Source organism: Corapipo altera, unplaced genomic scaffold (assembly GCF_003945725.1).
Source record: "Corapipo altera isolate COAL_440 unplaced genomic scaffold, ASM394572v1 55, whole genome shotgun sequence".
Lineage (NCBI taxonomy): Eukaryota > Metazoa > Chordata > Aves > Passeriformes > Pipridae > Corapipo > Corapipo altera.
In genome coordinates, this window is record NW_020884882.1 from 9,792,463 (window position 1) to 9,811,815 (window position 19,353).

At 36.7% G+C, this 19,353-nt stretch overlaps 1 protein-coding gene across 3 annotated transcripts in view; it reads right to left on the reverse strand.

Annotated features, from left to right (window-relative positions):
* Nucleotides 1-19,353, reverse strand: part of FHIT (fragile histidine triad) — a 552,831-nt gene that overhangs the window by 528,295 nt on the left and 5,183 nt on the right. The window lies entirely within an intron of this gene.

Consider the following 19,353-nt stretch of genomic DNA (forward strand, 5'->3'; position numbering starts at 1 on the left):
TGCAGGCAGAGCCTCATGACCACAGCTGTTAAATCACACCTGAAATCACTCCTGAAATCACACCTGATCAGCTTTTACTGCTCTACATGAGACTTCCAACAGAATGTAGGTCAGCCTTAATTAACCAGGCAAATGGTAAACCTATGGAAAAGTTTCATTTTAAAGGTTCAGTACATCATCTTTAATTTTATTTTTTTTTTCAGAGAAAAGAGTGTTTTCACAGGAGGCTGATCAAGCTTTTGTGTTTTAAGGTTAATTTGTGAGTTCTTTGGCCTATACTATTCAACAGGGCATTTATATTATAATGATTCACCCATCTCACCTGTCCTGTATTCTCTCATGGGAGCATGAAATTGAATACATAATTATCAGAATAATTAAATAATCAGAAACACAATACAAGTTTTCCGACTGAAACATTTAAAGCAGTTTCTCATCAGATGATGAAGATTAAAGTCCAATTAGCCCAAATCAACCAAAATACTGGAGTAGCACCTGACCTAAAGCAGTATATTACAATGACCAAAACAAGTGGCAATGGGAACACACTTTTGTATACTGTGTAAGGAAAATAGTGTAGGTGAGAGGAAGAAAAAACACTTCAAAAATAGTACCTCTAGTAATTAAAGAAGCTTCATACTTCTCTTCCTCCCAGAATATTCAGCAAATTACATTTGCTTCTCTATAATAATTTCATCCCTAACAAGATCAGAGGAAATGATTTATTCCACCCCCAGTCTTCCTACATTTGTACGTCACCCTATGGGACACTGCCTTTCTGAATTGCTTTTGGCCATCTGATATTATATTATTGCAGTCTTATGCAGAAGGAGCCAGAAAAGAAAAAAAAAAAAAGGAGGGGGGATCAAAATAATTACATTAATGCTGGGAATCAAAGTTTATTGACTTTCCCTTGAGCTATAATACCAAAAAGCTGATTACAGAAGTTGTCAACTTATTTAATGATACCACCAACTTCTCTCTGAACTCGTCAAAATATCTTCTGAAAAAATTCTCAGAAGAATTTTTGAAGTACAGTAATACATTATTAACTTCAGTTCATCTCACTGCTGAAGAGAACTGTATGTCTCTGCTCCTTCTACCTGTTTGTGTCTACCAAAACACTAAGACCCATTGTAATAAAAAAACTCAAGAGTGCTCTGAATTGTCACATTCCTGAGCAAACCAACATCTCGTTTTCACATCCCAAGTACATCCTACTTATTCTACAAAACCTAGGAAAAGCCTAGAATACAGTCCCAATAAAAGTAAACACCTTGTACCCACACACAGTAGCTGCTCTGAATTCAGTACATGGCATTCTGAAGGACAGATGTTCCCATGGACAGTTTCCATGGATCATCACACTTTTTTAAGTTTTCACTCACTGACCCCTCCCAAGCAAAGAGCTCCCAAAGATGCCCATATGTGTCTTTGTTCCAAAAGTTCTCTTTGAAACTGCTAACACTTCTTCCCTGGATATCCTCCTTTGGAGAGATTTCCTCTCCCAACATTTTTTCTCGTAGACCAACAGTATCAAAAGGATCTTTTTCCTTCCATCCCTTTTATAAAGTGACTTTTCAGTGCAATGTGCACAGGGAAATAGATAATTACACAGCTGATAATGAGAAAAAATGGCCAGAGGTGCCTTTTCTCTTTTCCAGAAGGGTCAGCAGTGCAACAGAAGGTACCACCTCTAACAAAAGATTTGTCCTTGTATCATCTGCAATACAGCTTATTTAAAACATACTGGGAAAAGTAAAATACAACAGTGTTGTCAAGTTTTCTGAATACTAACAAAGCCAGGAAATAATTAATTGAACAAAGCTATAGCTGTTCATGTTCTCTTTCAATATAACTGAGCATGCTTTGCAGTGTTTACAGTGTTTACAAACTTCTTAACAATACACAGTAAGAAGACCCATAAAATATAGTGCACAAAATACAGAATCACAGAATCAATTGGGTTGGAAAAGACCTCTGGGATCATTGAGTCCGACCTTTGACCCAAAACCACCTTGTCTACTAGACCATGGCACTGAGTGCCACGTCCAGTCTCTTCTTAAATACCTCCAGGGACAGTGACCCCCCCACCTCCCTGGGCAGCCCATTGCAATGCCCAGTCACAGGGGTGCCTAACATCTGCAGTGACAAGTATTATCCCTGTTTCTAGTCCTAAAAAAATTCCCTTGCTAGGGTGATTATGTATTTCAGTGGCTTTTCCCTCAGAAATGTTTTCAATAAAACAATAAATACGTGCCAGCTTTGGATCTGCTTCGGCTCATAAGACAGTTGAATGGTTTCAGACACTGGTTTTGTCTTTACCTTGAGGCTACATGAATGGAGGGGCTCCAATGTGTCGAGTTTTCCTGCTGAGTATTCAAAACTCTTTGCTAAATCTTCCTGGTGACTTCAGTTCTCTGCAACTGAGTGTGAGTACCTTTAAATATCATAAAACCATCTTTCAGTCTTACTGCTCTCACAGAAAAGTGCAAGTTCCCTTTCTAACTGTTAAAAGTGTGCAGCAGTTTCCATTGGCTGAAGCCTTGGCAATGTAGGTTTCATTAGTGGACAATTTTAAGGCATATTGAAAAAAAAATTACTACTATGTGATTTCTTCACTGACCTTATTAAATACAAACCTTTCCTTTACAATACATGCAGTGTCCCAGTGCAAAGAGAATGCTTTTTGCAGTGTCAAGCAACACACACTTACTCAGACCAAGTTTTTTCATTGCTGCTCTTATTCTGTTAAAAAAAGTTGGGCCAAGAGCTCTAATTGAATGGTTAAAGTTTAATCTCTTACCAACTATGATTAAGTAGCATCCCTTTAACTGCAATCTGAACATCTTTTTGCCATTTCTGCCCAGAAGCTACAGCTTCAAGAGACACAGTATAGAGAGAATTCTGTTTCACATTATACTTTAACCAAGAACATCAAGCATAACATCAAGCTTAATGCATTTTCATGTTTAGCCCAGTGAACAAGCTCTTTTCCCAAGAGTGAGAAGTTGGCCTTTAACAACAGCAACCAAAGGCAAAAGGATTACAAGAAATACGTCGGCACTACCAATGGGCTTTAAAGCAATCTCATTAGGTAGCCACACACTGTGTTTTGTGAGAAAACTACCAACCTAATAACTGGATTGTCATTGGAAAGAAAATGACCAACAGTGAAATACTAGATTTTTCTCTGCCATCTGCACCCTATAAAATCCTGTCAATACCTCTTTGGGCTGACAGACTGTCTATTAAATAGCTGGAGAACTACCTGCCCTATTTCAGGCTTGGAACTACAATGAGAGACCTTCAGGTTTAAGCACCACCTTCCAAAAGAAAAGGACTCAACACCTGTTAGATGCAGAATTTCAACTTACAAGGAAGTAATTTTGTATGACATTTATGATGAAATAAAATAAGACTCATTGATATGACACAAGATATTACTCATCCTCACTCAAAAACTGAGGAACACATTTTTACTAAAATTCTGTTCGTACATAACTAAGTTGATTACAGGCAGTAGTTTACAACACCACCAAACCACCTTCAGGAAAGAGAACTTAACACAACTACCCACAATCACAGCTTATGAATGTTAATTGCTTTGTTTCAAACCTTACCCACTACTACTTCCCCTTTACTTTCTTTCTCAACAATTCATTCACTGACATACACAAAACAAAACTGCTGCAAGCAGACAAGTGTTCAATTAATGTAATGATTTAACTTACTGTACTGTGCTACTTTTTTTTTCTTCTCCCAGCTTTCAAAGAACCCTATTTACAGTGTGAAAACCTACTTTTCCCTCAAGTGCTCTATTTTAGGAGCAGTTTCATCTTGTCCAAGTTATTTAAAACTATGTGCTTGTTATCAATTCATAGCAAAGCTCCCATTGATGCCATTTCTAATAGTGCTATAGACTAGTTACCGTATAAAACCTATATCCAGCATTGCTTTGTTTCATCTCCTAAATGATGTGCCACTATTTGAACAAGTTATCCTTAAACCAAAAGTTTCAGAGAAACAGCTGTTTAATAGTTATTATACAAACAAGTAAAAAATTAAAAACAATTTAAATACTGCATAGTATTCTAATTCCATACAGAAAAAAGTTCCTTTACTGTCTCATTTCAGAGCAAATATCTCAGAGAGAAAAGAAAGTGTAGGTTGATATCCACTGAAAATATGAAAGACAATTCTTCATTATAAGCGTCACGTCCAGTCCTCATTTTATTTCCCCAAGTCTTGGTAAAAGAATAAAGAGACTTGTCCCCCCTTCCCAGGAAATAGATTAGGTAGGCATGACATTTTTCCACTTCACCGTTGTATGCAGTAATAAGCTTTTCTTTTGTAGCATTTATGAATTCAAACAGTGCTGGGGTTAAGCTGGAGCAAAGCAATTTGGCATGCTTGCATCTGCTTTTATCAGGGAAAGGAAAAGCAATCCACGAGGTCTGGACTGACCTTAAAGCACAAGTATTTATTTGGAGATTCTAAGGGCTTACCAATTGTGTTTGGTAAGAGGGAACTTAAATTCGATCCCACTCACACGCAATGTCACCTTAATTCCGCAATCGCCTTTCAGTGCTGCTGTGCCAATAATGTAATTGGTATTCTGGCACTATAAATATTCTCTCTTTAAAAAGGACATATTAACCACACACTCCCATTCTACCATGCTGCTTCTTACAGGACACATCAGCTTACCAAAGTCAGCTACTTCCAAATTCAGGTAACTTTTTTTAAAACACTAAATCTATGCTGTATAATGCAATTGTATTTTCAAAGAATTTCTATATAATCCAGTGGTGACTTTGATATACAACTGCCTCAGAAAAATATTAAAATCAATCATCTCATAAGAAAACAACTACTACAGAAAATTTTCTTAGAAATCTTAGACATATGAAGGAGGTGGTTTGCAAAACAGGCCTTTGCTACTTTCACTAATTAAGCCATTTCTAAATTAACCAGCTGAAATACAAATGCATTTGGGGAACACATTTCTTCCCCTAGGAAACAGGCACTCCTGTTTGGTTTCAAGGTAAGATTGCTTCTGTTCTCTTGTGAAATCTGAGCAACTTTTAGTGCTTCCAACTTGGAGGTCCACAATAAATTAAAAGAAATGCATCAGAAACAATTAGCAGGAAAACATTTACTGCCTCTCAGTGACAAAGACACTTGATCAAATTTAGATCCACTGCAGTGCAAGCAGTAAAACAACGTGAATACACAGTCTGCTGCTTTGCAAATGGACTGCTTTTCCTGAACACTTCCATCTTTCCACCTAATAAACAGCACCGTTATTGTCAGGGAGTGAGGTGCCAGTGATTAAAGTTTTATAATTCTTTTTTTTTTCTACTCTATTCACTCTTCTTCCATCTTTTTTGTCCTTCCCTGATTATTTCCTTTAACTATTGGAAAACTGGAGACTCTTTTAAAACCAGCAGTACATAGAACTCGTTCTTGGTGACATAAGCAATTCCCACCTTTCATACACTCCATGTCCATCAGCATCCTACATTCAAATACAGCTTGGTGTTTTGTAGACCTGCCTAAGGTTGGCTCTTGGGCTTTTCCCCTGTTAAGAGTACTGGCAAGTCAATATTTAGGATTATTTGTTTCCAGATAGCCAGTACCACAAACATCTGACTGACACAGTATTTCTCTCTAGTCCTTTCTAGTTGACTACAGCTATTTATTTTAATATTCCAAGACCAAAGACAAAGGGTAGACTTTTTTATTCCCCTCCTACCAGAGGTGGGACAATACTCCACAAAAACTTGCTTGCATCACTCATTTTCACTAATAGTATGATATACATTTCATTTGAATATTTTTCCCTTTTTTTTTTTTTTTATTGTCAAGTACTGGAACAGGCTGCCCAGGGAAGTGGTTGAGTCATCATCCTTGGAGAGACCTAAAAAATGTGCAGATGTGGCACTTAGAGACATGGTTTAGTGGCAGTGCTTTGCTCATGGTTGGACTCAATGATCATAAAGGTCTTTCCAACCCAAATGATTCTAAATATACACTTCGTATAAAAAAATGACAACTGGCCTCATATAAGAAAGAGAACTGTTGTACCTCTTAACTCCTCTGCTGAGCATTCAAACTGAGCACAGAACTGAAGAAGGAAAGACCCTTGCATTCCTCTCTTCTCAAAGGTGCCTTCAGAGCTCCTGTTTTCTCTGTCTAAAGCCAGACTAATCACAGTTCAAACACAAACATGCTCGGAGAATCAGGAATTCAAGCCACATGTTCTCACAAAAAGATAAATTGATTCAGTTCACCAGCCCTGCTCAGGGCTCAAAAGCAAAGCAATCAGGTTCTCAATGAGACACAGAGACCACCCCATGCAATCCCATTACAGCCAAGGACAAGGTTCTACAATCGAGATGCTTCATTGCCATTTTCTGCTCTTCCAGCCTGTTTGCTCAGTGTCCTACTAACATCCTAAGGACAGACCTAAACTGCTTCTTCAATCCAAAGAAAAGCTGCATGATTCTCTTAATTTGACATCAAACCCAGATCAGTAACTGATGCTAAGGGGCAAATCATAGTAGCTTGAGTTTAACTTAGTGCTAAAGTGGTGAGACAGCAGCTTCAGGATGGAGCTGGCTCATATCCACCAGCTCACAAAGAAGGAGAGAAGAGCTTCTATCTGCAGGACTATGGCAACTGAGAAATGTGCTCACACTAGGGCACAATTAATCACCTCTGCAGAGGAGGAGATTTTTCCTCTTGCCAGGATCCCTCCAAGGAAAAGCAAGTCTGACAATTAGCTCAGGTAACAGCATCTGACAGCAGCTGAGCAGATGTGCCACCTAAAGGACACGGGCACTGTGAGGGATCTAACTGATATTTTCACTCTGTACCCAAATAAAGAACAGGACAAAGAACTGTTGGGGGGATGGGGGTGTTTATGAAACAGAAGCCAAACCCATCTAAATTAAAGATAAATACAAGAAGGTTATTTGGTTCAAGGTCACCTATAGCACATAACACCACTGGTACTATGATAACTGTAGATAAACACAAGATTAGACAGGTACAAACAGCTGTAAATGCACATAAGTACACTCTCTTGGCTCTCTTAAAAGTTTTCTTTTGAAAATACTTTTCCTCATTGGAAATATTTGCTCCGATCTCTTTTTTTTTAATATATTCTTCTACCTATTAGCAGCTTAATTGCCTATAAATATTAAATATTTATTTGCCATGTCATAAAATGCAAACATGATCAGACAAAAAAAAAAAACAAACTCATGCCACAGTTTAGCATGCATTTTCTCCTTCTACACTATACAAATCTGTTGTTTAACCAGTTGATCATAGTGATTTACAATTTATAACACCACAAATTCATATCAATTTAAATTTCACTGCATAATGTGACTATCTTGAATTTCTAAATCTTTCTTTTATGTTGCAGGCTGCTTTAATTATCACAGTTCAACTTTCTGGGAGTGACAACAGAACAATCTGAAAATGAAAAGATGAAGTTGTTGAAACAAATAAAATATTATGGGATATCTGAATCTCACCAAAACAGCTTCTTGATAAAAATTGGTCTCTGTCAGGGTGCCTGATGTATTATCCAATCTCTTTTTAGCAAAAAAAACTATTTCCACTTTAACTATTAATCAAAGAACAATTAAGTTACACACTTATGAGCAAGTACAGAATGCTGAACTATCTTCAAAGACTAAAGGTACTGTGATACAACTATAATGCTCTGCTACCTATGTTTTAGGTATTTATCCACTTAATCCACAATGAAAAATCCACAGTTACACAGTATTATGTACCTTAATTTCCTGCTTTCTGTAGAAATGCTTGATGCACAATACTATACAATCAAGCCTCATGCAAATTCAGAAGAACCATTAAAAAGTCACTTTAATTTTTCTTGGTTTTCTCACCTGGTGTTATGAATCTGGGGACCAGATGCAGTACCAGTGCATTTATTTTTAAATACACTGCATTAATCTTTGCAAACATAACTACACCAGCATAACTTAACCACTGTGAACAAAGCAGAAGTCAGCAGTTATTCTCTAAGATTTGGAGACCCTCAGCACAACAACTTTCTCTACATTTTCCCTCTAACCATCACTCAGCACTTTTGTACGACAGGGATGCCAGGTGGCAAAAGAAGTTGTCCTGTCAGCTTTATCTTTAATGGCCGCACTCAGATCTGTGAATGTAACACACAGGGTGTCAGGCAATATTTGTCAATGCAATGTAACACACTCACCTTTGGAGTATCTTCTTTCTGTACTTCAAAGCTACAAAGGGATAATAAATACATATATAAATGTTTGGCCTATACATTAATAATCATGTTTGCTTTGTTCAGCTACTACTGTATGAAAAAAAGTCTGTACTAATAGATGTTGCTTCTCTCTACTCACTTTTACCCTCTTACCTCTTTTAATTTCAGAATGGCACATGAATTATAATGATTCTTCAAATTATTTAGACTAGTAAGATGAGGCCTAATAATATAAGGAGCAAGATACCCACTCCAACAAAAATGGGTCGAGTCAAGGGACAAAGCTGCACATCTACTAGCTGGGAACTTTAGATTTAAGAGATAAGACCACAGATTTCAGGCACTTCCAGCTTCACTACTGCTGAAAATTTTTAGAGATATTTCAAGTGTGTTTGTATGCATTGTATATGCATGTTTTTATCAGCATGCATTTGGGTTATCCTCTCCGAAATCCCTCTCTCTTGTCCACAGAAAATCTGATTCAGGTTTCACAGGTTTTTAATGGGAAAAGAAAATATATATACAAAATACATTTCAGCCTTTATCTCTTATGGGTTTCGTGACAGAAGCAGCAGCTTTCTGCTGACTGGCCAAAATGTTCCTGTTCACTTACATTTTACTTCAGAACTTGTTTGTATATTCTTCATCTGTGACATTGCCATTGATTTATTCTGGTCAGAAACCAAAGGGTGTATTTCTGTTGAGCAAACCAGTGGGCTTTCTGAATGAATCATCATCATCAAACTTTTTTTTTTTTTTAAGGACGACTTCTGGTTTTACCAACAAAGTTCAGTCTGGGAAGTTCATTACACACACAGTCCTCAAGACCACCAGAACTCCTTCTGGTTCATAGAATCATAGAATGGTTTGGCTTGGAAAGGCCCTTAGAGATCATCTAGTTCCAACACCCCTGCCCATGGGCAGGTTCTGTGTTATGCTCTCAGCAATAATATTGAGTGCAGCAGCTGTCTGTAACGGCCAGGTGAACAGAATTCAGCTGATCATCTTTATTTAATTTCTCAAACCTAGAACATTATGTCCAATTTCATTTTTATGAGACTTATTTCAAACTTATTCCAAGCAGGTCTTGGGTACAAAGATGGTGTTTTTCTTTGCTTTTTTTCCATAGCTCTCTGAGCCAACCGAACTCATCAGATGAGTTGAGCTTTACAACAGTCATATTGATTGCTATCTCCCAAAGGCATATTGTCATCATTTTACCACTGATGGGGTTATAGGCAGACATACACTTTGACATTCCCCTTAGATATGATAAATGCAATCCTCATTTTCTCAGATCTTGTGCAATTCACCACATATCCATCGATCACCACAGAACGACCCTTTCTATTCCACTGAAGCTGTAAAGCCCAAAGATATAAATATCTCCCTAATTCATACATATGCCATACATTCCACAGTCCTATTTTTCATTAGATTGTGGTGGTTCAGCTCATTGTTTCCATGATGAAAATATCAACTGGTATATTCCTTTTGAATAATTTTGTACAGCATCACTTTGAATAAAACATTATTAGCAGGTCTCTCCCCCAGTGTAATCTATCTCATCCTTAAATACCAGAGGGCATTCCTGACATGGGCCACACATGAATCATTTGATTACCACAATCACTATTATTATAACAAACAGAAACCACTTAGTGGTTGTTACTAGCTAAAGTACCACTTGGAAATTTTACTCTAGTAAAAATATTTTTAAAACTGGGCATATCATAACGGGCCAGAAAAATTTCTTCCTGTGTTTAACGTGGGGAAAAACCTCTAATCAGCAATTACAAAGCATTATGGTTTGTGCTTCTTTTGCTTATGCTTTCAAAATGACAAGTAAAATTCGGTCATTGCAAGAATAAAGCAGCCAGGCCAGCCACATATGAACTTCAAAGAGCAACCTGCACAAACTCAGAGCCCTAACACTGCTCTCACTGCAGGACTTCAAAGAGGGTAGAGATTATGGCAAGATTTGGCCTAGTGTACAAAATTCTAGTGCACTGTTTTGGGAAAATAAAATCTCCATAAAAGTTTGAACATTTTAAATGCTAAGCAAGTGCTCGTGATGCAAACGGAGATGCCTTTCGCTGCCCTACTGGATTATAAAACTTAGTATCGGATCTTAAATATTCACCTTTCCCTTCAGATAAGGTAATTGCCACCCTTCTTTGGAAATTAACTTTCCATCTAGTTTCTGGATATATTTTTTTTCTTATTTTTGAACCACAAACCTTTTACTTATTAAAGGCATCTCTAGCCATATTTTATCTATTCTCTCTCTAGCTCTTGGTTTCGCTCGGTTCCCGGGGGTGTGAGCGGGTTGCTGACGATGCCGATCGCAGAGAGCAGGGAGGAGGACTCGCTCCACATTTCATTCAGCTGATAGAAACCCAAAAGCTGCTCCGTGTGACAGATGAGCTGTGTGAGCTGAAGCAACTTGTTCCGCCTGTCAGGCTCCGAGAGCCCGGAGCGGCGAGATCCGATGGTGATGACACCGCCAGCGCAAAACTGGGTCAAACACACGGACACTTTAAAACAGAATGTCAGCCGTTCTTTCTACTTGAGGAATTTGATTCAGTGACACTAAAAGCTGTTAGATACCATTAGCTTTATACCCAGGTTCAAAATGAAACTGTTTCTTTGACAGTATTTGAAGAATCCTCTCGCGAGCCCGACTTTGCCACTAAAGTTCGTGGGAATCACCAACTGTCAAATAATGTAACTATTGCCCAGAGCAACTGGGTACTTTATGGTCAGAACACTCTCCTGTTTGCACCAGGGAATCTGTGCCTTTGCAGTGATATTTCCACTATGACCTTTGTGGATTGAATGCATTAAAATCCTCAGAGAATTTTAAAGAAGAAATATGGTACAGATATGCAATTTTATTTTAATTGCAGAAAGAAAACTGAAAGATACCTGAACTCATGCCTAGACCTATTATTTTGTTTAAATCATCTCATACCAAAAAAAGTTTATTTTTAGTTGAATAAGAGTTATTAAATGAATATTAGTAAACATATAAAGATAAATGAAAAGTAGTATTTAATAAATTATTCCAATCATTTCTCTAAATCTTGGAAGATTCACTAGCACTATATTGTGATGACAAAATACCCCATGCAATACTACTGGCATGTACAGTTCAAAGATTAAATAACTGTGTTCTACAGATCACACTGCTAGATAAGATTTGGAAAAGCAGATATTGAGATGAAAATAGTTCTGGTCTTATTCTGACATTTGATAATCAAAATCAGTATGAAATGACATGCACACCTATTTTTATAACAGAATTACACTATATATTTATATATATATATATATATGTATGTATGTTTCAACACAGGTAACTTTTGTCCAAAAGTACTAGAAATGTAAAAGCTAGAAATGTAAAAGCAAACAGCCAGAGTGTGAGACATCCAGAAGTAATTTCCTCCTCAATATTTAGCAATTTGTGTTGACAGTCTGAGTCAAGCTCAAATCATGGACTCCGGCCAAGCGCAAATTCCAGCCTATTTGACTCCACAGTTGAATTTAGATACTTTGATACAGCACATGCAAGACATTTTATATATTTCAGGTTTTGATGTATACATTTTTCTGGTTTATGTTACATACTTGCCTTTCTAGTTCAACATAAAAATTTTCAGGAAAAATATTTTCAAGCAAACCTTCTCACGGAGCCGTTCAGTTAAGCAGATACATATTTTTATGCAGTTAAAAACTTATATAATTCTTAAAAATAATTGTTTACTTGCTTTGATTTCTAAATGTCTTTGATCTCATTCATTAATATTCATTCATCTTCTGATGTTGTACTAATGAGAATCTTACGCACTTATGAGAAGCTATTTAAACAATGTTATCAATTTTTCTCTGATTTATGTTTTTCATCAACACTGACAATACTTAATTGTTTGTATTCTCCAGTTTTTTCTCCAAACTTCCTCAAGACCTAGTCTGCATTCTCCAAAACAAAGTGGAACTCAAAAATGCATAACCAATTCAGTCAATCAGGAGCATAGAACCCTAAATGGATAACAACATAAACACATAATACATATGGACAGAATGAATAATGCTCGTCCTCAGCATCCTTTATTTCCACGTTTCACATACATTATGTAGGGTTATGATGGAACATCTCTGAAGCAAAGCAGGAAGAATACAGCCACAACCTTTCAGCTTCAAGAACTCAGAGGCACAGAAGCAGCAGTGCTGTTGTGAGCAGACAATCCCAGCCACTGTTTCACCCCACAGGTGCACACACGACATGCACGAACAGCGAGGCTCTGGTATCCTCTGCATTTCAGAAAACATCAGTTGTGCTCCTATTTAGTTTTCACTGTTTGCAGTCCACATCCATGAGAAGCTGAAAGTAATTGTCCCAGCACACCTGCATTACACACACAGCAGGAATTAGAAGCACCCAAGGCAATCGATGTGACCTTACAGGCTGAGATAATCCACCACGTTAACACACAGATTAAATACAATATATTAAAATTATTTTCTTTTCAGATAAAATTACCCCAAATTGAAACCATTAGAGGATTCTATCTAGGAATTAACTCTTACACTGCAAGAGAAATACCCATTATAAGCTTCCTAATGGCAATACAATAAATGTGCAAATGCAGCAAAATACATAATTACACAGTGCCCACTGCAGCATAAACACAACCATCCCCACACCAAAGCCATTGCTCTGGTCTCAGTATCAAATAATAACAAAAAAGTTCAAGGACAAATTATTCCTAATTCTAGGATTCCCAGTGTATCTCACAGGACACTTAGTAGATAATACCTTGGAATCCACTACCAACCCCACACTTTAAGAGACTTGCTTTCATGTATCAAAGATCTTCACTGGTATCAGTGTTTTATCTTGTGTAAAGCCTTGAATAATAATATGAATTTGGTTCCATATTACAGCCCAGTTCTGGAAGACTAATTTTAAAAAACTAATTTTAAAAGCTTTAAGAAGCATCCAAAGTATTTATTTAAACCAGAATTCTGATTATATGCAACATCAGGTGTTATATCACTCTCAAAAGTGTTATTAATCTTCCTCTGAAGAACAACATTTTCACACTCTACCTTTTCTCCCTGTCTATTCTTCCCTACTCCTGTGAATTTAGATACTGATACTTGGTTTTTAATTCTGATTCTCAAACTCACTGCACAGAAATGTGCCATTGTAGCATAAGTCATATTGAGATTTTATCCCAGCTAACCAAATCTTCTGAAAACAAGCCACACATCAGAATTAACATGACATAAAAAGTGTTAATATCACAATATTAGAAGGCAATTTTTTTTCCTGACACCTGGGAAAATTAAAACCAGGATAAAACATTACTTAACAGAAATTTTTCAAAGTAAGTCAAGTACATACAATAATTCTATATGATTTATGTTATCAGACATACTCTAAGTTGTACTTCAAATATCCTAAAGTTTCCAAATTTCAAAAAGCTTTTTATTTTTCTGAAATCACACTGTCAAGGCCTAACAGCTACTGCTTCAGTTGGAGCACTAGGAAGGGTATGTCTCACAACAGGTATAAACACTAAAGCTATTTAATGGACTAGGATTCCAACAGCAAAACTCATGAAAAGCTGACAGAGAAATATTTCTCATTGAAAACACTTAGGTAAAGAGAAATGACAGTGCCTGCTACAAACAATAATGAATTAGTGGAGGGAAGCTTACAAATTACACTAATTAGGAAGAAGCAGACAAGAAAAAAACCAGCCTCAAAGCAGTAGCAGCATCTTGGCAAAACTCCCACAAGGAAATGCACCCAGCCTAAGCCTCCCCATCCTTCCCTGTCCCTCAAAGTGCACACCCAGCAGTCACCTGTTTGCCTTATGAAATTAGAGTCAACCAGCCTGGCCAAATACCCAATTCACTAAAGCAATTTCTTAAACTAAAAAGAAATCTGTGTGACCAATCTGTTGCTACTCATATCCAAGCTTGGTTATGTCCACACAAACCAAAGCAAGTACAGATTAAATATACCCCAGATCAATCTTTGGCAAGGAAGGTGAGTGTTCTACTTAGAAAGGCATCTATTACCTACCACTGAAAGCACCACAACTGTCTGCATGAGATTTACATTCTTTTACACATAAAAAGAGACTCAGAGCAATTTTCTAACCTTTCATATAACTCCAAAATATGTCCATCCTTTCAGTAAAATGGGCACTAAAACACAGTTTTGTTAAGCTTCAGTAGTACGTTCATTCAATCAGCATGTTCTGCCTCATGCAGATTTCATCTCCTGTAGTCAGAAAAGAAAATGTCAGAATGCTTTTGACATAAAAACCTGATTTGGTTAAACAGCTCAAGACCTTCCAAGTGAATGTAAACTTTGAAAATAAATGATAGTCATGTTTTAGTGAAAAATCATCATTATTATTGTTTTGCTACAAGTTCTCATTAAATAACTCAACAGAAATATTTCACCCATTCTAGAGACAGAACTGGAACGTATGGGGGGTTTATATAACAGCCTCTTCAGGACAAAAATTAGGCTCCTTACAATGCAGTTTCTTTTGTATTTAATAGAATCCCGCTTCCTTACTAATTGTCACTGGTTCTCTGACTGAAAACTGCAATTAGTTATGCTTCAGGACACACACTTGAATTCTTTTGTGTTTATTTTAGTCAACCTGAACATTAATAAGCAGGATTGTTATGAATTTGAAAGGAAATGCACCACCACGGCTATTTTATTACACCACTTGTGGCCACAGACAATTACATACTGTGTATCCTTTAAACATATTATTCTAGTTAAGAAAATAGTTAGTCTACCAGATGAATTAAAGATGCCAAGAAAACAAAACCCAAATAAGAATACTGTTTAATTTGGGCAAATACTACTTAAATTTTTCAGATCATACAAAATATGAAAAAAATTAAAAACATTACTAATACTGCCTTATTTTCAAATGGACCTCATAATTACAAACAAGTTTCATTAGATAAATAAAACTGACAGCAAAAAGAAAACAACAGAGGAAAATAATTTTGATTAGTTCAAATGACACTAACCAGGGCTACCTGCAGTAAAAACCTAACTTCTTTAAATTCCAAAATTAATCTCCTCTCCTGACCTTTATAGAGCTCAAGATGCATACATACACAGAATAAACAAAATAATTTGAAAGCAAACTCACTGAGTGCACCTGACCTTTGAAACAGCACAGATAATTTTAATCAGATTTGCACAATGTTAGTCTGTCTCAGGTTCCATGTAGCAACAATGATGACAAAACTATACTTAAGGGGAAAAAAAGACAACATTTTACCAAAATAAAACCATCTTTAAATATTTTTTGAAATAACCCTAAGAGTCTCAGGTTCAGGAAAGATTCCTCTGAAATTCTACTCCCTCAATATCCTGCTAAGCTGCACAGTTCAGCTCTAGGAGAAAAGCCCTTTCTGCCAGTTATGCAGCTGCTGTCTCAGTTAAGTTGAAGAGTTGACATCTGAAAGAAAAAAAAGTAATATACACAAACATTTTAAAAATCAGGTTTTGTAGGAGTGGCCTCTAGTTGCATCCTTGATCACTCAGTATAGAGTAGGCTGCTTAAAGATTCTCAGATACACTGATTATGTAAGATTTTTCAGACATAACAAGTAAAAAATATCATGATCTGCAGCATAAATAACATGACAAGCAGTGCTGACTAGTAAAAACTCCCTAGTTACAAGGAACAGAATTACTCCAAAATATTCACAAATGAGCCCTCGCTGAAACCAGCTGGCAGCACCTTCCTTGCTGGAAGGGCAGATGCTACAACAGGAGTTACAAACCATTTATCAGCCACCAAAGCTGATCATTGCTTGCAACATTTGGAAAAACAAAGAAAGAAGCCTTATAATTTATACAAGCTCCAAACCAGGTCAATGCCAGTGGCTGTATTACTTACGCCACGTGAAATGGGAAGAATTAGCAAGGGGAGCTGAAAGCCCTGCTTAGATTCAGAATGTGCAACCTCCACGTTGCCAAAAGCCAGCACAAGCTGAGGTGGGATCGTGGACAAGGCAGTTTTCCAGAGCAGCATTCCTTCATCCCTGTGATGCATTCCCTGAACTCGTTGTAGGCCAGCCAACCCTTTTAGACCATGGCAACAGTCACATCCCTCTTCTCCCATACTACGTTGGACTTTTTCTCTCTCCTCTGCTCACAGAGAATTTTAGAGCTTGTCAACAAGCCACAGCTATCTGGTATCCTCATCTTTTCCTATTAAGGAGTTTAATTTATTCAGCTTATCGGGAAGGTTGAGAAGGGAGCTGATCACTGGGTACAGTCTGTCAGTGCAGAGCATCCTGACCTTGCACACACAGTCCCACAGGCCCTGGCCCTTGGCAGTGAGTCACACCCGGGACAAGAGGTGTTTTCTTACAACACTGGCAAATATTATGGGTAATTGCATCACTCAGTCCCAACACACAACACAGAACTAGTTACGATGTGGGTCTTATGATAAACACCAAACACTCCATAAATAATGTAGAATGATTATACCTTTTCTAATGCTGCCTTCATATTCATCATTTCAATATACGAAGAATGTTCACACATATGATCAAAAACTAACATTACACTAAAAAATAAAGGAAAAAACAACTGTCAAACACAGAATAAACATTCTTTCTACTTCCATATTTTCTTTCCTAATTTTAAAACAATTGTCTACATCTTTAGGCACAGAAAAACTTTAAAAAAACTTATTTCCTAAGCAAGTAATTTTCATTTATTTGACTACTCCTATAAAAAGTATCTATACCAAAATGCACTGCTTTGTCCAGCCTTCAAGTACCTCAAATTGTATCCTAAGATTCTTTGCACTGTGTTGCTTAAACATCCAACCACCACTAACTCTTTCCTGATCTACTCATGCAACCACTTGTATCCTCTTAGATAACAACTGAAAAAAAAAAAAACCAAACAAAACCCTGATTTTTATTACAACATTGCAGACAAGTAACTATTCCCCACAACTGTTTACTACCCACACTGAACAGCTTAATTGCCACAGTCCCACTGCCGAGAATACTCTTCTAATTCAGCACTGAGCAGGACAACTTACAATAAATAAATTTATAATAACTCCTTATCTAAATAATAGGACAATGGAGGCTGAAGTCCAGGGCCATAAAATTTTCTATTGAAATACTGGGTTGATTATTAGCTCTTCATTTGAGATGTGCTCATCTGCATTTTGGATTTTTTCCACAAATATGTCAATCTAACCATGTTTTAAACAAGACTACACATTTTCTTCAGCAAAACATCTGCCTCATCAAAAATAAGACTGAAGAGACTCGTAAAGCTCAGATTTAGGCAACCTCCCTTCTGTCCTTCCCCCAGCTCCTTCTCATATTGAATGTTTTAAAGCCAAATTCCAACTGAAAACTTTCTGCAATGAACAAATTTCTGCTATTCTGAAATAGGATTCATCACAACCATATAATTCTTAAATATTTAATAACACAACACCCACTAAGAAGAGACTGAAAGCCTGGAATCATTAGAAGATGTCCCAGCACAAGAAATAAAAAGGAGACACAGACTTCTCTGCAAGTGTAATTTCAAAGTCCTTTCACAGAGGGATCTAAAGACTGTCAGCTTGGTTGATCTGCTACTGTATATTAAATAAGCCTGTAATGAAGCTACTGGTTTTGATTCATTGAAATGCCAAAAAGGTCATGGACAAAGTATATAAAACTAATGATATTTTTTTTTTTTGGAAGGGGAATATCAAGAAGGTAATAAGTCAGGTAAAGCATCAAAACAGGCAAAATACTGACAACAGAAAACAACAAAATCCAGCACCACTTCATTTTAGTGATCATTTAGAAAAATAATAACACATTAATGCCATTTAAAATCTATTTACAAATCCAAAGCCACTATGAAATACTTCCTATCCATTCAGGGAATCATTATATTGTTTTTACTAACAGAACACTGATGCCAGATACAAGCTGAATGCAAATTTCAGCCTTTTATGTTACCTAGAGCTTTCTAACAGTCCTTCATTATCTCTTCATTCCCAGTTAAAACTTGTGCACAAATCCAGCAAAACAGTTTAGAAAGTACTTAATTTTCAGTATTTGCATAATAACCCTGACTGGGACAATAACATGAATCCTATGCCAATTTAAAGCCTTATTCTTTAACATTTCAGAAATAATTCTGGAAAACAAATTAAATGACATATAAAAACTACTCCAAAAAGTCAGTGTGCAATGACTTCTAAACAACAAAACACCTGCCAAGGCCAATACCTACCAGACCCATCAGATTTTTAGGAACTTAACACCTTACTAAATCTCTGCAAATGCTAATGCTAAAAAACATTTATGTTCAGAAGAATTAATAGAAATGTTTTTGACTATTCATGCAGTAAGCCACAGCACTATTTTGATAAAGTAACAGGCAGCACTGCAGTGCCAATACAGAAAATCTGTACTTTGGACTATCTAGAGATGTGAAGCTGACAAATGCAGCTGATTTTGGTTGCATTACAATGCAAATCTCATGAGTTACACTGGGAATATTCAATACTGCAGAGCAAATCAATGAGAGGAAAAGCACACATTCTCAATAAAATAGAAAGGTTTATTTACATCACAATTAGATCGTTTTCTTTAGTGTTGTCTCAAAGGTTAAAACCAGCTCTTTTGCCAAGACCTGTTTACAATTTTTCAAGTTGACTGCAAGAATAGCCACACCACTTCTAAACAGAGCAGGCCTTTAGAAGCACTTTATAAATTTGAAAAAAATCTACTGTCATTTTACATGTTTGAGAATTTGCATTTGTTTTTGAAGAATCAGATTTCGCACGACCCAAACCTCTCGACTATCCAGGGATACTCTTGTTTCTCATGGTACAAAGGAATATAACCCTCTATCCCCAAAGGAAATACAGTTTACAGCATACCTGGGTTTTTAACATAGGAAAACCACATATTAGCCATCTGCTATGTGAGATCTACCCAAAGTCCTACATTTTGCCCATCTATTCACTGTTGACCAT